The sequence below is a fragment of the Palaemon carinicauda genome, chromosome 27, assembly GCF_036898095.1.
Source record: "Palaemon carinicauda isolate YSFRI2023 chromosome 27, ASM3689809v2, whole genome shotgun sequence".
Taxonomy (NCBI): Eukaryota; Metazoa; Arthropoda; class Malacostraca; order Decapoda; family Palaemonidae; genus Palaemon; species Palaemon carinicauda.
Window position 1 is genome coordinate 48547208 of NC_090751.1, and position 16845 is coordinate 48564052.

At 39.1% G+C, this 16845-nt stretch overlaps 1 long non-coding RNA gene across 1 annotated transcript in view; it reads right to left on the reverse strand.

Moving 5' to 3' along the window:
* Positions 1 to 4102: 4102 nt before the first annotated feature.
* The window catches only part of LOC137621190 (uncharacterized), a 90003-nt gene continuing 77260 nt past the window's right edge, over positions 4103 to 16845 (reverse strand). The window contains exons 2-3 of the long non-coding RNA XR_011040168.1: positions 6560 to 6891; positions 4103 to 4218 (exon numbers count right to left, since the gene is read on the reverse strand). This is a non-coding gene — a long non-coding RNA (uncharacterized lncRNA). The remainder of the gene's footprint in view (positions 4219 to 6559; positions 6892 to 16845) is intronic.

Genomic DNA, 16845 nt, shown 5'->3' on the forward strand with positions numbered 1-16845 from the left:
AGCGACTTGTCACTGAAACAACTAAGAGCGAAAATCACCTACTTCATTCGCAGAGCGGATCCTGACAGTACACCCGCAGGTCATGATCCTAAAAAAGTCGCGTCTTCTCTCAACTTCTTCCAGAGTATGGATTTCGAAAGCCTCAAGAGCTTCACAGGATGGAAATCATCGCGCGTTTTCTTCAAGCACTACGCAAAGCAAGTGCACGAAGTCAAACATTTCGTGGCAGCCGCAGGTAGTGTTATGAAACCTGCTGTTTAACTCTGCATAGAACGAGTTACTTGGGACTGTAACTCTCCGGGTGCCTGTGTTGACCCTCTTGTGATACATAGTGATTTAATGGACACTTAGTGTTTCTAATAGACTGTTCTTACCAAGGTGAAATGTCATAGACTTTACATGAGTGCCACATGCTCTAGGGCATGATGTGTTTTCTTTGAAAAAGACTGACGTTCCTCTGGAACTTGTTTCTAAAAGTGAAATTTCTTTTCAGATTCAAGATTGAAGTCTTTATTTTCTATGTACATTAGTCTTTATTATGGTAAATAAACTTTACATTTATTATTGTAACTGTTATCACAATAATCTGCAATCTTTGAAATAAAATGTCTATTTTATTACATGTGCATCTCTCTCTGCTCCTACTATTTATTAAGAAATATACGATTGTTATAGTTTCATTTACCCCTTTCTTTCTAAAGGGGAGGAATAATATATATATAATTGTATTATATACTCACTCATGCTTTGATAATATTCCTACCTGAATATTAACCTTTGTCCTGCCTCCGAGACCAGATTGATCTCTCCTCCAGGAAGTATAGTAAATGTTAATCACTTACCTATGCTTGATAATATTCCAACCCGAATATTAACCTTATGTCTTGTCTCCGAGTCCTGCACGAACTCTCCGCAGGGTGAGTAGCTCTTCAATGATTGCTTCGAGATATTAGTATCGTCCACCAGGACTTCTCAGCCAGGGGGGCAGGAAGCTAGTTCTTCACGGAATCTCTAATAAGGACATGTTACATACCTCTATTTGAAGCCCTTGGCACTTGCATTAAATGGGGGAAAATTTCCACGATACATTAATTCTCTGGTACACTTCCATCAGGACGTCATGGCTTGAGCCCAAAAAACTGATTTTGAGCGTAGCGAAAAATCTATTTTTGGGTGAGATAGCCATGACGTCCTGATAGACCCTCCCGTCTATTCTAGTCCAGCCTTTCAGGCCCTGCCCTGTACTGCTGTATCATGGAGATTAGCAAAAAGCTGGGCTCAGGATGAGGACGGACGTGACGTCGTTTAGCAATGGCGCCCGTTTGTTTACGTCTCGAGTACCAAAAGCAGCCACGGATGAGTGTAACTGTGGAACGGCTCCCCAGTTATTCTCTACCTTTCCATATCGAAGTGTTAACTCTATATGGGGTGCAGATAGCTATGTGGCGTGTTAATACATGCATCCCCTGTTGATATACGATATCCTAGAGGGAAACCTTTAGGGTACTCGCACCAGAAGTTAGAATTCTGTGATAACCTTTAGTTTAATTCTCTGGGAATATCCACTGTAGTTAAATATACCCTAGGAAGCTACTGAAGGAACCTTCCATCAGGACGTCATGGCTATCTCACCCAAAAATAGATTTTTCGCTTCGCTCAAAATCCGTTTTATCATGCAAATTCGAAACTTTCCACAAGTCTACTAGGACTCATCCCTGCTGGGGGGGCATGAAGCAGTAAAATAGTAGATGCTCAGCTGAAGTGACATATACCGATAATGTCACAGGTTTTTTGGGTCATTAGACCAAAGGAATATTGACTAGAAGTCGAAGGCACTACTGAGGGGAAAAAATCCATGATACATTAATACTCTCGTACACTTCCATCAGGACGACATGGCCTGAGCCCAAAAAACAGATTTTGAGCGAAGCGAAAAATCTATTTTTAGGTGAGATAGCCATGTCGGCCTGATGGACCCGCCCTTTGTTCTCTATAAGGCCTTAGCAGGCCCCCTCCCGATCTTACTGTATCATGGGGGCTGGTCTTAACACTAAAAGGAATGGAGTTGGCGGGCGGTGATGACGTCAGCCAAGATGGCGTCGCATATGACTTCATCCTAATACCCATAACAGTAACGGAGGAGGAGAACTTTGTAACGACTCCTCCCATATCTTGCCACCAATTCCCCCCTCGAAGCGTAAACGCTATGTGGGGTGCAGATAGCTATGTGGCGTGTCAAGACTTCGTCCCCTGTTATTATGCGATATCCTAAAGGACAACCTTAAGGGAACTCGCGCCAGAAGTTAGAATTCTGGAAACCTTTAGTTTAATTCTCTGGGAATATCCACTGTAGTCATATATACCCTTAGGAAACTACTAAAGGAACCTTCCATCACGACAACATGGCTATCTCACCCAAAATTAGATTTTTTGCTTCGCTCAAAATCCGTTTTTCTTTCCTTTCAATAAACACATGCCCTCAGTGAAGGAATGGCATATTCTAGCAGTAAGAGGTAAGAAGCCCAGAACTGACAAACCAGTCTCTCTGACCCTTTCAAACGTTCTCCACATTTTTATCATGGCACACTAAGATGTAGCCTATTCCCCTCGATTTTTGTTAGCCATTACTATGGAGTATTCAAGAGAATTGTTTCTGTGAGATCATGATCCACATTCTCTTTGCGTATTCTGTCAAGGGAAATACTGTAATCTAAATAACTATTGTGAAGTGTGTGCTGACCTCACAATACTTATCATGGAAAAATATACTGTATTTTGATAGTTGCCAATAAAATTGAAATTCACAGTACTAAAGGCACCTTGCTTTTAGCAGCGGAAAATTCAGGCAAGTTTAGGCTATCTTCAGTATTGCGAGGATCAAGACTATGACACATCTCCACTTTAGATAATTCACATTTTTGGGCTCAGCCATGTCGTCCTGATGGCAGGTTCCTTTAGGCAGCTTTCTAAGGGATATTTGGCTACAGTGATACTCCCAGAGAATTGACCATAGGTCTCCAGAATTCCAACTCCTGGCGCGAGTATCCTTAATATAACTGTTAAGGATATCGCATAATAGCAGGGGATGTATTTCTTGATACGACACATAGCAATCTTCACCCCGAATAGTGTTTTCGCTTTGAGGGGGAAGAGTGGCGAAAATGAAGGGGAGCCGTTATCAAGGTTACCTGGTGGATTTTCCTGTAGAATTTAAGCCTTTTCTGTACCGTCGATATGTAGACGATACATTTTTACTTTTCAAAAATCTAGATCACATAAGCCAGTTTTAGATTATTCAAATACAGTACAAAGCATCGTAACATAAGATTTACGAAAGAAAATGAACAGGATGATACTTTGCCTTTTCTCGATGTCATGGTCTCTCGGAAACATAATACCTTTGAGACCTCAGTATTTCGAAAAAAACACTTTTACGGGACTAAGCACTCATTTTTTAAGCTCAGAACCAAAAATCTACAAAATTAATTCGATAAAGACACTGTTATATAGATGTTATCATGTATGTTCAACTTATCTGGGGTTTCATGAGAAGGAAAATTTTCTAAAATAATTTTTTATTACCGATGGGTTCCCTCTGAACCTCTATTATAATCAAGTCAAGAAGTTTTTAGATAAAATTTACAGTCAAAATTTAACAATTCAAACAGTCAATAAGAAAAAGTTATATGTCTCCTTTCCGTACTATGGTTATGTTTCGGAGAGACTAAGAACAGAGGTTACGAGTGTTGTGGGGAAATGTTATCCCCACATATATTTAAAACTAATTTTTACAAACAAGTTCTCAGTTGGCTCACTGTTTAAATATAAGGAGAGTCTACCTACTCCCTTGTGTTCCGGTGTCATATACTCTTTTCAATGTGCACTCTGTAATGAGTGCTACACTGAAAGCACATCTAGACAGCTTCAGTGTAGGATTTCGAAGCACATGGGGAGATCGATACGAACCAATATACCGTTAAGTAAGAAACCAATTTCAGCTATTCATGACCACGCATTTAAATCTGGTCATGCTATTTCTAAGGAAAATTTCAAAATTACGGACAGACATAGTAACGTCAGCCAGCTGAGAATCTTGGAGTCTTTATATATTTTTAAGACAAAACCAAGCTTGAATGAGGGCTTACCTGTTCAGATACCGGTGACCCATTGATCCGTTTGGTCTGTGGGTTGCTGGTCTGGATGGGTGGTCATCATTTCCTGCGGGTGACTAGGTATATTAGTTATTGAGTATTTTATATAGTTATATTTTAAGGTTTTACAGTATGTTCCTTGATTGGTTGATTTTAGAGCTAGTTGATCAATTCATGAAAGTGTATGTTCCTAACTATGTACTTAGGGTGATTTTATTAATTTTATTAATTTTACATATGATAATTGCAGATAGGCTAAAGATGACATAAGTTATGTCAAAAGCTCCCGAATAAAGATGATAGCAGCATTGACTATTTTATTCCTACTTAAATTTTGATTCATATATAATATTTATATATTACATATATACTGTATATATATGCAGTATATAATATATATAATGTATGTATATATACAGCATATATATAATATTTATATATATGCATATATATATATATTTATATATATATATATATATATATATATATATATATATATATATATATATATATATATATATATATATATATATATATATGTGTGTGTGTGTGTGTGTGTGTGTGTGTGTGTGTGTGTGTGTAAACATAAGATAGTGAGAAAATTCCAATTGAGAAAGGAGTAAGACAGGGAGAACCAATCTCTCCTAAATTATTCATAGCATGCCTAGAAGTTTTTAAGAATTTAAATTGGGAAATGCAGGAATTAATATCAATGAGGAATACCTTAACAAGGATGAAATAGTTCTGTTTATTGAATAATGGGAGGAATTGCAAGGTATCTGAAGATTTAAATAAAGTATAAATGTAGGACTTAAAATGAATATGAGTAAAATTAAAGTAATGTTCAATTAAAATTCAGAGACGACAAATAAGGGTTATGAACGAATATCTTTAGGGATTGTTAATGAAAATATATATATATATATATATATATATATATATATATATATATATATATATATATATATATATATATATATATATATACACACACACACTTAGGATAGACAGTAAGTGGTTCCTCAGGACATGGGGCCAAAATTACAAGAAGGATAAGCATGGGATGGAGAGCATTTGGTAAAGAAAATAATAATATGAAATGTAAAATGCCACTTTCTCGAAAAATAAAAGAATTTAATATGTTCTTACCAGTATTAACTTGTGTATCGGAAACTTGGAACCTTACCAAAGACAAGGGCAAGTTCGCTTGTTGTAGAGTGTGTTTGTGCTTCCCAGCTACCGACTTGTAACAACCTAAACCATTGTTGACATCTAGTTAAAAAATTTAAAGCCATACTCCAGCATCGCTGTTATCATTACTCCTAAGTAAAGAATGGGGATTTGTATTTGTGTAAGAACAAATATATATTTCTATTCTTTGGTATTTCTTTTCTTGATGGTGAGTAAACTATATTTTACAATAATAAATATTCCCTAAATTTGTATGTAAATATCTAAAAACTTGAGTAATGCATAGCAATAGATGAAACCTTATGTAAATGTTTTTCATTAATTCATCTGAACACAAAAACTATTTTAGATTGGTGTTTGAATTTAATTTCTATATTTAACTGAAGAATATTTTTTTTTCTATTCGTTGATTTACCATGTATAAATCTTTTACATTTGAATCATAAATGAAAACTACATACAAAAAAAGTTTCTCAGTAAAATCGGAATTATGTAAACGAATAATTTCAATCAATCATTTAAAGTGACTTTAAATGTCCAAGTTAAAGACTTCATTAAGGTCTCAATTTAAAAAAAGAATAACCGAATGTTAGTCAACAATTTGTATATAAACGCTACCACATAATGGAATATCAAAATAAAAGAGTTGAAATCCAGAAACAACGGAAAAGATTTTATAGTCGTACAGAAATGGCATTTACAAGAATACGGTAATTTCAAAAACCAATATATATTTTCTAATGTTTAGCTGAACATGAAAGCTTTCTAATAATATATAGTTTCCCACATTTGGTAAATATTATGTGGTGCGTAAAATATAACAGAAGAGGAAAAGCAACTTTTAAATTTTGTCTAAACTGACTGCGAGAATACACATGCAATTAAGTTAATTGAAATAGTTTCTAAGACTTTAAATCTAACATCAGTGTGTTCACTTTGGTTTCATACTACAGCTAAATAAATACATAATAAAAATTTCCCAAAATTATACAAAAAATAGTTAAAAAAAAAAATAACCATATACCTGGTATCAAATGTTGCAGTCATGGACAAAACAAATAAGTAATAAATAATATATATATATATATATATATATATATATATATATATATATATATATATATATATATATATATATATATATATATATGAAATAATTTTAAAATATTTTCAAGCAAAGTAAAAAAAAAAAAAAACAATGAACTAGCATCACCAACCTTTTATCTTGACCCTTCAGGATTTTTATTTTCCTCCCTTTTCAGATGTGATTTTGAAGGCCCTTGCATTTTCTGTAAGGGGAGGGACATAGGCAGCGTTTAGGCTTTTTTTTCTGGCCGTCTAGCCCATCTTAATGGACTTGGGCATAGAGGACCAATACTTCTGCTTAGAGTGGTACTTCTGGAATCAAGTCATGCTTTGAGTGGCATTTCCGGAAACAGTCAACAGGACGTAGGAGGTATCTTGCACGTTGAGCACTAAAAAGCCGTGTCACACTATATGACAATGATGGACACACGACATCAAACGATCTCGATAATCGTGAACGGTCCTGCAGGAGAAAGATGTAGAGTCTATTATTATTATCTATAATTATTAATCATTGTTATTTATCACTGTCATCATTATTATTATTATTATTATTCTTATTATTATTATTATTATTATTATTATTTATTGGGCTATTATTATTATTACTAGCCAAGCTACAACCCTAGTTGGAAAAGCAGGAAGCTATAATTCATGTCCAAGGGCTCCAACAGGAAAAATAGCCCACTAAAAAAGAAAATAAGGATATAAAAAAAAATACATGAGAAGTAATGAACGATTAAATAACATGTTTTAAGAACAATAACTACTGTTTATTCAAATAAATCTTCTATATGTAAACTACAAAAAGAGACTTATGTAAGCCTGTTCCGCAGAAAAACATTTGCAAGTTTGAACATCCACCGATTCAACTACATGATTAAGAAGATCATTCCACATCTCGGTCATAGAAGAAAACTTCTACATTACTGTGTATTATTCAGCCTCGTGGTGGAGAAGGCATGACTATTAGAATTAACTGTATACCTAGTACAATAAACAAGATGGTACTGTCCGGGATGATCTGAATGCAATGAATGATCAGAATTATGAAAAATCTTATGCAATATGCATAACAAACAAACTGAATGACGGTGCCAGATTAATATCTCGATGAGGACTATGTAATTTAATAGACCATAAGATGAGATTCAGCAGCTGAAGGCCAGACATGAGAACAGTACTCGACCTACTTACAATCATACTTTGAGTTTTATTAGGGTTCAACTTCATGCCCAATAATTTGCACCATGTGCTAATTCTAGCTACATCTCTACTAAGAGATTCATGAATTGATGCAAAGAGAGTTAACAACTACATGCGCAACGAGCTTGTTTCTAGGCCACACAACATGTCATGTATATATAAAACGAAAAGTAATCAGTCAAGATCACTACCCTGAAGAACACCAGATATCACATTCTTGTACTCACTATGGTGTCCATCAACAATTCCTCTTTGTGATTTATAACTTAAAATTCAATAATGAGGCAAAGAAAACATCCACCTACTCCCAACTGTTTTAGTTTAAAAAACAAAGGCCTCATGATTAACACAAAGGCAGGATTAAAATCAAGGCTAGTCATACGAACTTCAAGATCTGACCAAAATCAAAGGATTTTTGTGCAGTATTGGAGATTGTAAGAAGGGCATCACATGCTCTAAGGCCTTTACAAAAGCCAAATTGCAAACTTAGGAATAAATGATTACCTTCAGTATACCTATTTAGACGTTTTGCCAAAATACGGTCAAAATCTTTACATATGGGAGTTATGGAAGTGGGATGGTAATCAACTGGACTTGAGGTACTTCAAACCTATTTACATAATGGAGTAACATTAATAATTCTCCAATAAGTGCTAAAAGAACCTCTTCTTGCTAACTTGTGGAAAATAACAGATAACTTAGAAGCTAAAAAATCTTGTCTTTATAAAAAGATAAAAAATACCATTTGGGTCTACACCTTAATAAGTATCAAGGTCCATCAAGAGAGCTTTAATTTCAAGAGGCTGAAAAGCTCAACTAGTTACTTTAGTCTCAGGAAAACAGTAATGATGAAGATCAAGTTTCTCATTACTCTACTTACTGCTAAACATCTTTAAGAGTGGCCAACGAGGAGGGGCAGCAGGCATTGAATGACTACTAAGCATTGGTGGAATAACAGGCCATGGAAGACGACGACGTTAAGAACCATCAGCTCTTTCATCTTCAGGCAAAGAAGGGTCACAGTGGGCCTGACAAAGACCACCTCATTGTCATCGTAGTAAGGAAGGCGTCAGCAATCCCTTTGTGAAATTCTTGAATGATAAGTTTTTTCCTATCTATCCTGCATTTCATTTAAAGAGCACAGCAATTCAGAAGGACAAGCTGCACCGGGTATAAAACTGCTTCTTTTTTTTTTTGGTTCAGCAGACTGACCTAACAAACAAATAATGATTCATCAACTGGTCAAAGAAATCCAGGTCCACCATATGGTTGATGTGCTGCCTAACTACCTCTGGCGTCTCAATGTTCCCTTCATAAACAAACTTAGCCCTCTGTCTGACCCTCAATTTGTGAACGAATTGCTCGGTGATGGCATTGTATTTATAACTAGACAGGCTTTCTAGCCTGATATCCTGCCAGCATGTGATGAAGGTGTTGTCTTTTCACAATGCAAGGACCAATTATTGTGCCATGGTCTTAAGGCAGTTTGTGGTACTTATGAAGCTGTGGTAATCCACTACAATGAGGGTCATTTCCATAAAGATCTTGTGCGAGAGCAACAAAAATATAATAGTTATCCATATAGACATGGTAACCTTTGCCTGAGTAATGATCCACGAGTTGGAAAAAGATGTCGCGCAGACACAGAAACCCCATGGTGAAAAATGAAATCAAGCATGTATCACAACTGAGCCTCCCATACAAAGCAAGGTTTTATGCCATACTTCACAACTTTTATCAGGTTACATACCTTGATTGAGAGAGGCCCTTTCCCCTTCAACATTTTCTCGAGCGACACATTTTTTTCATAATATACAAACTCTGACATCTTTCCCAGATGTAATGCACGACGGATGAAATAACAATCTACTGGTCAATATTACTCTTCAGCATGGCCCACCTATTAAACTTATGAAAGTACTTCTAGATTGCCTCAAAATTCCTGTGTAACATCACTGCCGAGAAAGATGCCATGGAATAAGTTTTGTTCCAATAATCCCATCCACAAGACAATACCTACATATTGCCAAATCCCAGTGACATTGCACCCATTCCATAAGGTAATAAAGGACTTGGATTGTATAAAAAAAAAAATCCGGAAAATCTTAGAAATAGTGTGGATAGGCCCAGTCATTCCCATTGTAAAAGTTGCATTTTCAGTCCACCTGTCATTGTCCTCTTTGATGTTCAGTCTGGATAGATTGGGGGAGGGGAAAATGTCTTCAGGAGGCTGAACTGTAGAAACCTCTCAATCCTTTGTGACCTGGTATTGCAGGATCACTTTGAGTCAAAGACAGTCCGAGAAAACGATCTCTCAATATCTTTTATGGGCTGCCAGCGCAAAAGCCTGTGTCTCATGAAGTGGTGTTTTCTTAAATGAAATAAAATTTCAATTTCTTCTTCTTCGTCACTTTCCAATCCACCCGGTTTTGAATAATCATCGCCGGTTATGCCATCCACTGTACAACCTAATTTTTAACACCTGTATAATCATCTGCAGCTTCTATCTCATTCCAATCATCACTATCAATTTCACCACCAGTTTCAATAACCTGTTCATCATATTTTTCATTTCCATTATTTAGCAGTCTTTAGCCTTTTTGTGGTCAATTTTCTATTTTTCTAGACAGTTTTCCTTTGGAAATCTTTTCATTTCCTTTCTTGCATCCTACTTTCTTCATTTTCACTCTCGTCTTTATCCTTTCTTCCTCTCTTGCCCCTTCAGACACGAGTTCTTTACTCGTATCTTCAATTCTCTTGATATCACTTTCTGCATCTATAATAAGACTGTCTTTGAAGTGTCAACTTGGCACCTTCATACACGTTTAGCACATGAATGAAATCATGCTTTCGAGGTATATCTTCCTCTATTAGAAATAAAACTATAGCAGATTACGCAAGTGAGATCATGGTGAAAGATGGATGGAGATAGTTTAGGCATGCTCTTCGCACTCCCCAAGAGAGATTGGTTCACCAAAGGTTTAATTGGGCTCCACAAGGCATTAGAAGAGTTGGAAGACCCAGGCCTATGTGGCTAAGAAACTGTGAAGTGTGAAGTGAGAAATGATGTGTGGAGAGGTATTGAATTGAAAGCTCAAGATAGAGACGACTTGCGAAATCTGACCGAGGCCCTTTGCGTCAATAGGCGTAGGACATGATGATGATGCCATGACTTGTTGATGACTTAACTCGAACGTGATCATCACCATCCCCAAGATTGAGGTGCCTTGCCATGCTTTTGTCTTTTGGCCTTTTGATTTTACGCTGAATCAATAATACAAATATTAAATAAAATAGGTAGGCCCATAGTCCAGTGTTTGGGAGAAGGGTACCGACGCACAGTACATTGGAAGCTTGTTGATCAGAGACTTGGATGACAGGTCTAATGTTGGTGAAACCCACAAAGTCAAGACTATGCAGGGTACTTGAAGATCCACAGACCACTAAGAACCAACAATCTAAATCAATACTCAAACTGTCCACCAGAACATCCCCCTCATCTGGGTAGGGCAGGCTTGTAGGGGTGCTGCGTAGTCTTCTTCCACCTGAGCATTTCCCAAACTAGTTGGCATAGGTGCTGTGAAGAATAACATCCCTGATTGTTTGAATATAAGGCACTCCCATGGTGTCGTCGTTCATCAACATCATAGAGTATCCAAAAGGGAACTGTTGGGGTGAAGGAATTGTTAGAGGGCCAGAAAACTGCTCTCATTCCAGGAGGTTCATGTGGCAATGATATTAGGAATGGGACCAGAGTCCGAAGGCCATGTGATGCCACATGTGTGTCACCCCTTCTCCTGATTTTTTTTTAAAGAGCATCAAATCCTGGGATAATGTAAAAGATCTAACCACCCTCAGGAGGTTGGGATCTGACGTTCCCCCATTGGTCACACGGCATTCCTAGGAGGCAGGTGTCCTTGTTAGAATGGGTAACTTCCAGATGGAGTAATCAATGAGATGGCAGCAAATCTAGTAGAAAGAATGGGCTACTGTCTTCTTCAGTCTTTCTGATCTGCTCGCAGAAGGAAAGACTTTATTAGTCTGGTGTCTATCTAGTAGTACTCCTGGAATACAAGATTGTGTTGGCTGAATGGATGACTTCTTGAGATCTTACTTCAATCCCTAGATTGCGACACGAGCTTGAGATGCCTGACTCGGTGATGGAGAAAGGATGACCCTGAGTCTGTTAGAAATAGCCAGTTGTTCAAATGTCTTAAAAGATGAATGCCACTCCCGTTAATCACATGCGAAGAAACGGAGGAGGTGTGATCACGGCGAAAACCGCATCTACAACTGGTATTACCGGTTGTATAGGATGATTCTTAGATCCTTCCTTGAAGATGGAGTACTGTAACTGGAATCTGGTGGTAATTGATTGATTTAAAGTTTTCAGGCATCTTGACATCTAAGGTCATTGATGCCGGTAACATTTAATTTATGTATACAAAAATAAAAAATTAAATAAAATAAAAAATTAAAGAGTATTCAATTAAAATCATAAAAGTTGAATGTCATAAAAGTTAAATATTTTTCAGACCTACTTCTGAAATAACTCTGAAAATGCCACTTGCATGGTAGGACACATCATTTCCAAGAATCTTGGCAAGGATGAACCTGCCACCCTCACCTCGAGCCTCAAACAAATATCTATTCCTTAAATTGTTATAATTGGGGCATTTGGTCAACAAATGCCTTACTGTTAGAGGTACTAAACGGTCGTCACAATACGGTTGGTGTTGGCCCTTCAGCAGAGACTTGTGTGTCAAGCCTCCCCATTCCAGTGTACAGTTATAATTGAAGTCCTCAGATCTGATTGCTCATCTGACCGAGCCTGTCGTATCAATCCTGGATGAGGTTTGTTGAACAAATTTGTTTCGGGAAGAGAGGTCGAATAATGGAGTCCAGCTTACTGGAGCCTTTCTACAAGAAAGTTGACTGTAGAAGCTCAGACTCTTAGATGAAAATCGTAATCCTGCATTGATAATGTAATGCCTGAGTCCGAGTGTCCGTACATATGTTTGGATTCGCATAGAGAGACCCGCTATCCACCTCCACATGTGGATGGGTCTGTGATAATGTGCGTCTTTGTGGCCAAACTGCAAATATTCTGTCCCTCTAGTCAATCTTGGTCAATCGGTGGGGTTCACGAACAACACTTGTTTGTGTAAACCATTGCAAGAGATAAACTCTTTGTTCAGCTTAGATAATCTGTCACGAGCTGAAGTCCCGTGAACATCGATCTCCAATACCCGTGCATGAGTTTGGTGAGAGGCTATGTGCGATCCAGCATTAGGATTCGCTACAGGGGCCCAAAGAGTCCCGCTGGTTGAACGAGTCATGTTGGTTGGACGGGTCATGGTTGAAGTAGCAATGAGTATTTCTAACTTGTAAGACAGGTATCGCAGTCCCTCTTGAACCTAACTCACGGACGAGAAAGGTGTTATCCCTAAAGACAAAATGGCCGAAGATTCGGACTTCGCATTCCCTCCGCTGGCTAAGATATCTCAGGTTAAGGGAGAGTATCGTTGTCAGCGAGCTGACAAACAAGACCGACGTCCAGTTAGGGGTTGGTTGTATTTATCCTTCCCAGAAAGGAATGTTGAGGAAGGATGATCAAAGTTGCTTTGCACAAGTCCTGAGGGAGCTTGGGCCAACAGTGACATGAAGACAAGGTGTAAAGAGGAGAGGATTCCTCGGATCTATGTTTGCTCTAGTTTGTAAACGTAAACATGAGCCGAATCAGTCCCCTTAGAAAATTTGAGGATGAAAAAGAATAACTACAAGGAGTTACGTCTTACGAGACTGTCATCCCATGCAGGCATGATGGGGCATGGAGATCACAAGGAATTGGAACCTGAAACCGTATAAGTGCTCAGATGAGATCTCTAACTTGTGGAGAGAAGTAGGCGAAAATTATCCTGAAGAATTATGTTTCTCGAGTCTCGTTCCGATCATAGAGGAAGGTGGCAGGAGCAAGTGATCAAAAGACCTTTATTACAGCAATCGCTGTGTAGACTTACGGCATGTTCTACCTTCCCGGTGAAGTCCGGTGGCATATGGACAATAGCGTCTGGGCGAAACCATATGCGCGACTTACGTAGATCCTGTCATGCAAGTACTTAAGGAAATCAACTTGTAAGGTAACCGTATACCAAAACAAGTGGCCAAAAAAGATTAGAGACAGGGAGCAGAAAAGGTGACTGATCACTAACCCCCATGGCAAGTCATCCCACTAGTAGTAGTAGCAGTAGTAGTAGCAGTAGTAGTAGTAGTAGTAGTAGTGGTCCGATGAACTTTTATGAGTGTCAAACGTTCGTGAATGCTAATGAAAACGGACGAGTCGATGAAGAGGCTTGCGCATCCAAATGCATGGGCGCGTTAAACATTGCATGACTTCTTGTTGTTGGGTGTCGAGAGCTAAACCACATATGAAGAGGTTCTAATAAGATGTATGCACCGGGACTCTGTTCCCACAGTACTTGTGTGAAAACAACTAGTTCCGAGTGGCGAGTGGGTTATTAAGCACCAAGGCTAACAAGTGTGCTGTACCCCTCCTACCACTGGCGAGTGCTGGGTTAGGTTCCCAGAAGAGAATGTGTGCTAAACTCCCTCAACTACATGTCATGGTAAGCGCTACCGAAGTAGTGGGGCTAATAGAAACTGTAGGATGAAGATCCTTGTGCTGCCGCCGTAAGTGCTAGCGTTGATGAGGTAGCATGCTCTGGACAAAAAGTTTAGCGTGTGTCATCTAGACGAGGAGACTCACTAGGAAGCTTAAGAAGCTATCGCTGAAGCAATAGCAATTGGGCGCTACTGTGAATGACAAGTAGAGAAGAAGTCTCGCTGGGAACATCAATGCACTTACTTGCAGTGAGGGTCGTAGACGGTAGTGCTCTATGATCCTCGCCAGAAAGCTTTCCATCGAACAAAGTCAGTAATGACCATCATAAGAGTGAAGGCCTCAGACTTGCCGCTAGTTGTTGGTGATTTTCGATTTAATCCGCAAGCAGGAAAATTGCCGACTGTTAAAGACAGAGGGCAACTTTAACTCAGAAGGAATAGTCGCAAGCTTGGCAGCGCTTTGACACTGAATAGTGGTTGCTATTCTAGGAGCAATCATGAGCAGGCCTGCAGTGGCATGCTGGAAACTCGGTCGTGAGCTGGAACCTGGACATGAGCTGGTCTGTCTTGTCTCGTCCTTAGTCCTGAAGTTTGGAGAGAACAGAAGGGCGATCGTGAGTAGAGGAATCGTCAGGGGCTTGAAGCACTCGCTGGAATTCCAGCAACCTGGAAGCGAGCCGACTGATGATTGCGAGCTGACGGGCGATTACGAGCTGACGGATGACCAAAGGCTGACTGGTGATCACGAGCTGATGGGAGATCCCAAGCTGACGAGTGATCATAAGCTGATGGGAGATCGCGAGCTGATAGGCAATTGCAAACTGACGGGAGAACGCAAGCCGACGGGCAATCACAACCTGATAGGCAATCACGGGCTGCAGCAGGACTGGGCGAGGCTAGGAGACAGGATGAGGCAAGTCTACTAGACAACATGAGTCAGCTGGGCGAGACGAGTCGGCTGGGCAGGACGAGATAGCTAGGAGTAAACGCAGACGAACACTGGTAGAATCAAACTCGCAGGGACGAGCAACATCATCATACTACGATGAGCCACACTGTGAGGGATTAAAGAAAGGCATGGACAAGTCTATAATCCTCTATTAATCCCGTGTGGCAAAGACTAATTCTGGGAGAATAAAACCCATGTATGGGAAAGGTGTCCACCATGAGTAGCAGGAACAAGTTTCGGACTTTGGCCTTCCTCCGCTTGCTGAGTAAGCTCAGAATGAGGAAGAATGCCGTCGTTAGCAAGATGATCAGGAACTGCTGCAGATACAGCCAATGAAGGAGAGGTTGGGGCAAGAACAGCAACTTTCACAGGAACAGGAACATAGTTTTCCAACTTTTCACTCCTTACACTGACTGTTTTAGCCAAACAATGGATTGAGACATCGTTAGCACAGAAGAAAACCACTCGGAAGAAAACCTAACCCAGAAACAGGAAAAGTGTTCCCCGAGAGGCACAGGAACATCCTTTAGACTTATTACTCCCTACGCCAGCTGCTATCCCAAAAAGAAGGATTACGTCGCCGTTAGCTCAGAAAATAAACCATGAGGAGAAAACCTAACCCGCGAACGGGAACGGTGTCCCCTGAGAGGCAGAGGAACAAGCTTCAGACTTTGCACTCCCCCCACCAGCTGCCATCACAGAACGAAGAATGTGTCATCGTTAGAGTAGAGGCGTGAGACCGAAGTCGAGATCTGGGTTGGACGCAAGCGGCCTTCGCACTGTCGAACTTGCAGGGTACAAGCAACATGGTGAAGGTGCATCCACAAGGAGGACTGAACCTCTGCACTGGGGGAAGCTGGGGAGTCCTTCCAGCCTAAGGGTTGTCCGGTGTCAAAGGGGAAGAGATCGAAAGAAAAGGTTACTTCGCCCTCGAGAAAAACCACGCACAATGCCATCTCTAAAACAGCAATACTCACTCCTGCAAAAAATGAACAAAAACTAAATGAACAAATTAGTCAAAGGACAGTCAAAAAAGGTTGGGCGGTAGAGAGAGGCAAAGGTCCACTCTCCACCGAGCCATAAGTAAAAAGTGACAATAGAACACAGATGTGTGTGTGAGCAGGATAGCCATTACAAGATCCCTAACTATCGCTAATTAGCGGTGGGGTAGTTGCACCTTGCTAAAAGTCTTATGGCTAGTCTTCCGGCTTCGCCAAAAGTATATTCCCATAATAAAGAGAGAAAGGGTTTGTATCTAGTGTCAGGACAAATTTGTTTTGGGCGATTTCAACCCTAAAGTAGATTAAAAGGATGGAGGAGAATCAGAAGTAGGTAAATTTGGAGTAGGCTCAAGGAATGATAGAGGAGAAATGCTTGTAGAATTTGGTGAAACACTCTTTAAAATTGAAGAAGCCCAATTGAAGAAACGGAAAACTACAACAGATTTTATTCCTAGTGAAAAATTTAATTTAGTTAAAGATGTAACAATGTTAAACAAATTAAAGACAAGCGACCATATAATTGTGAGAAGCAAAATATATTTAGATCTAAGGAAAGAAAACGTAAAACTAATCTTAATTAGGAAAATAAACACTCCTGTAATAAGATAAAAATCCTATGAGTTTAGTTTAGCAATACAAA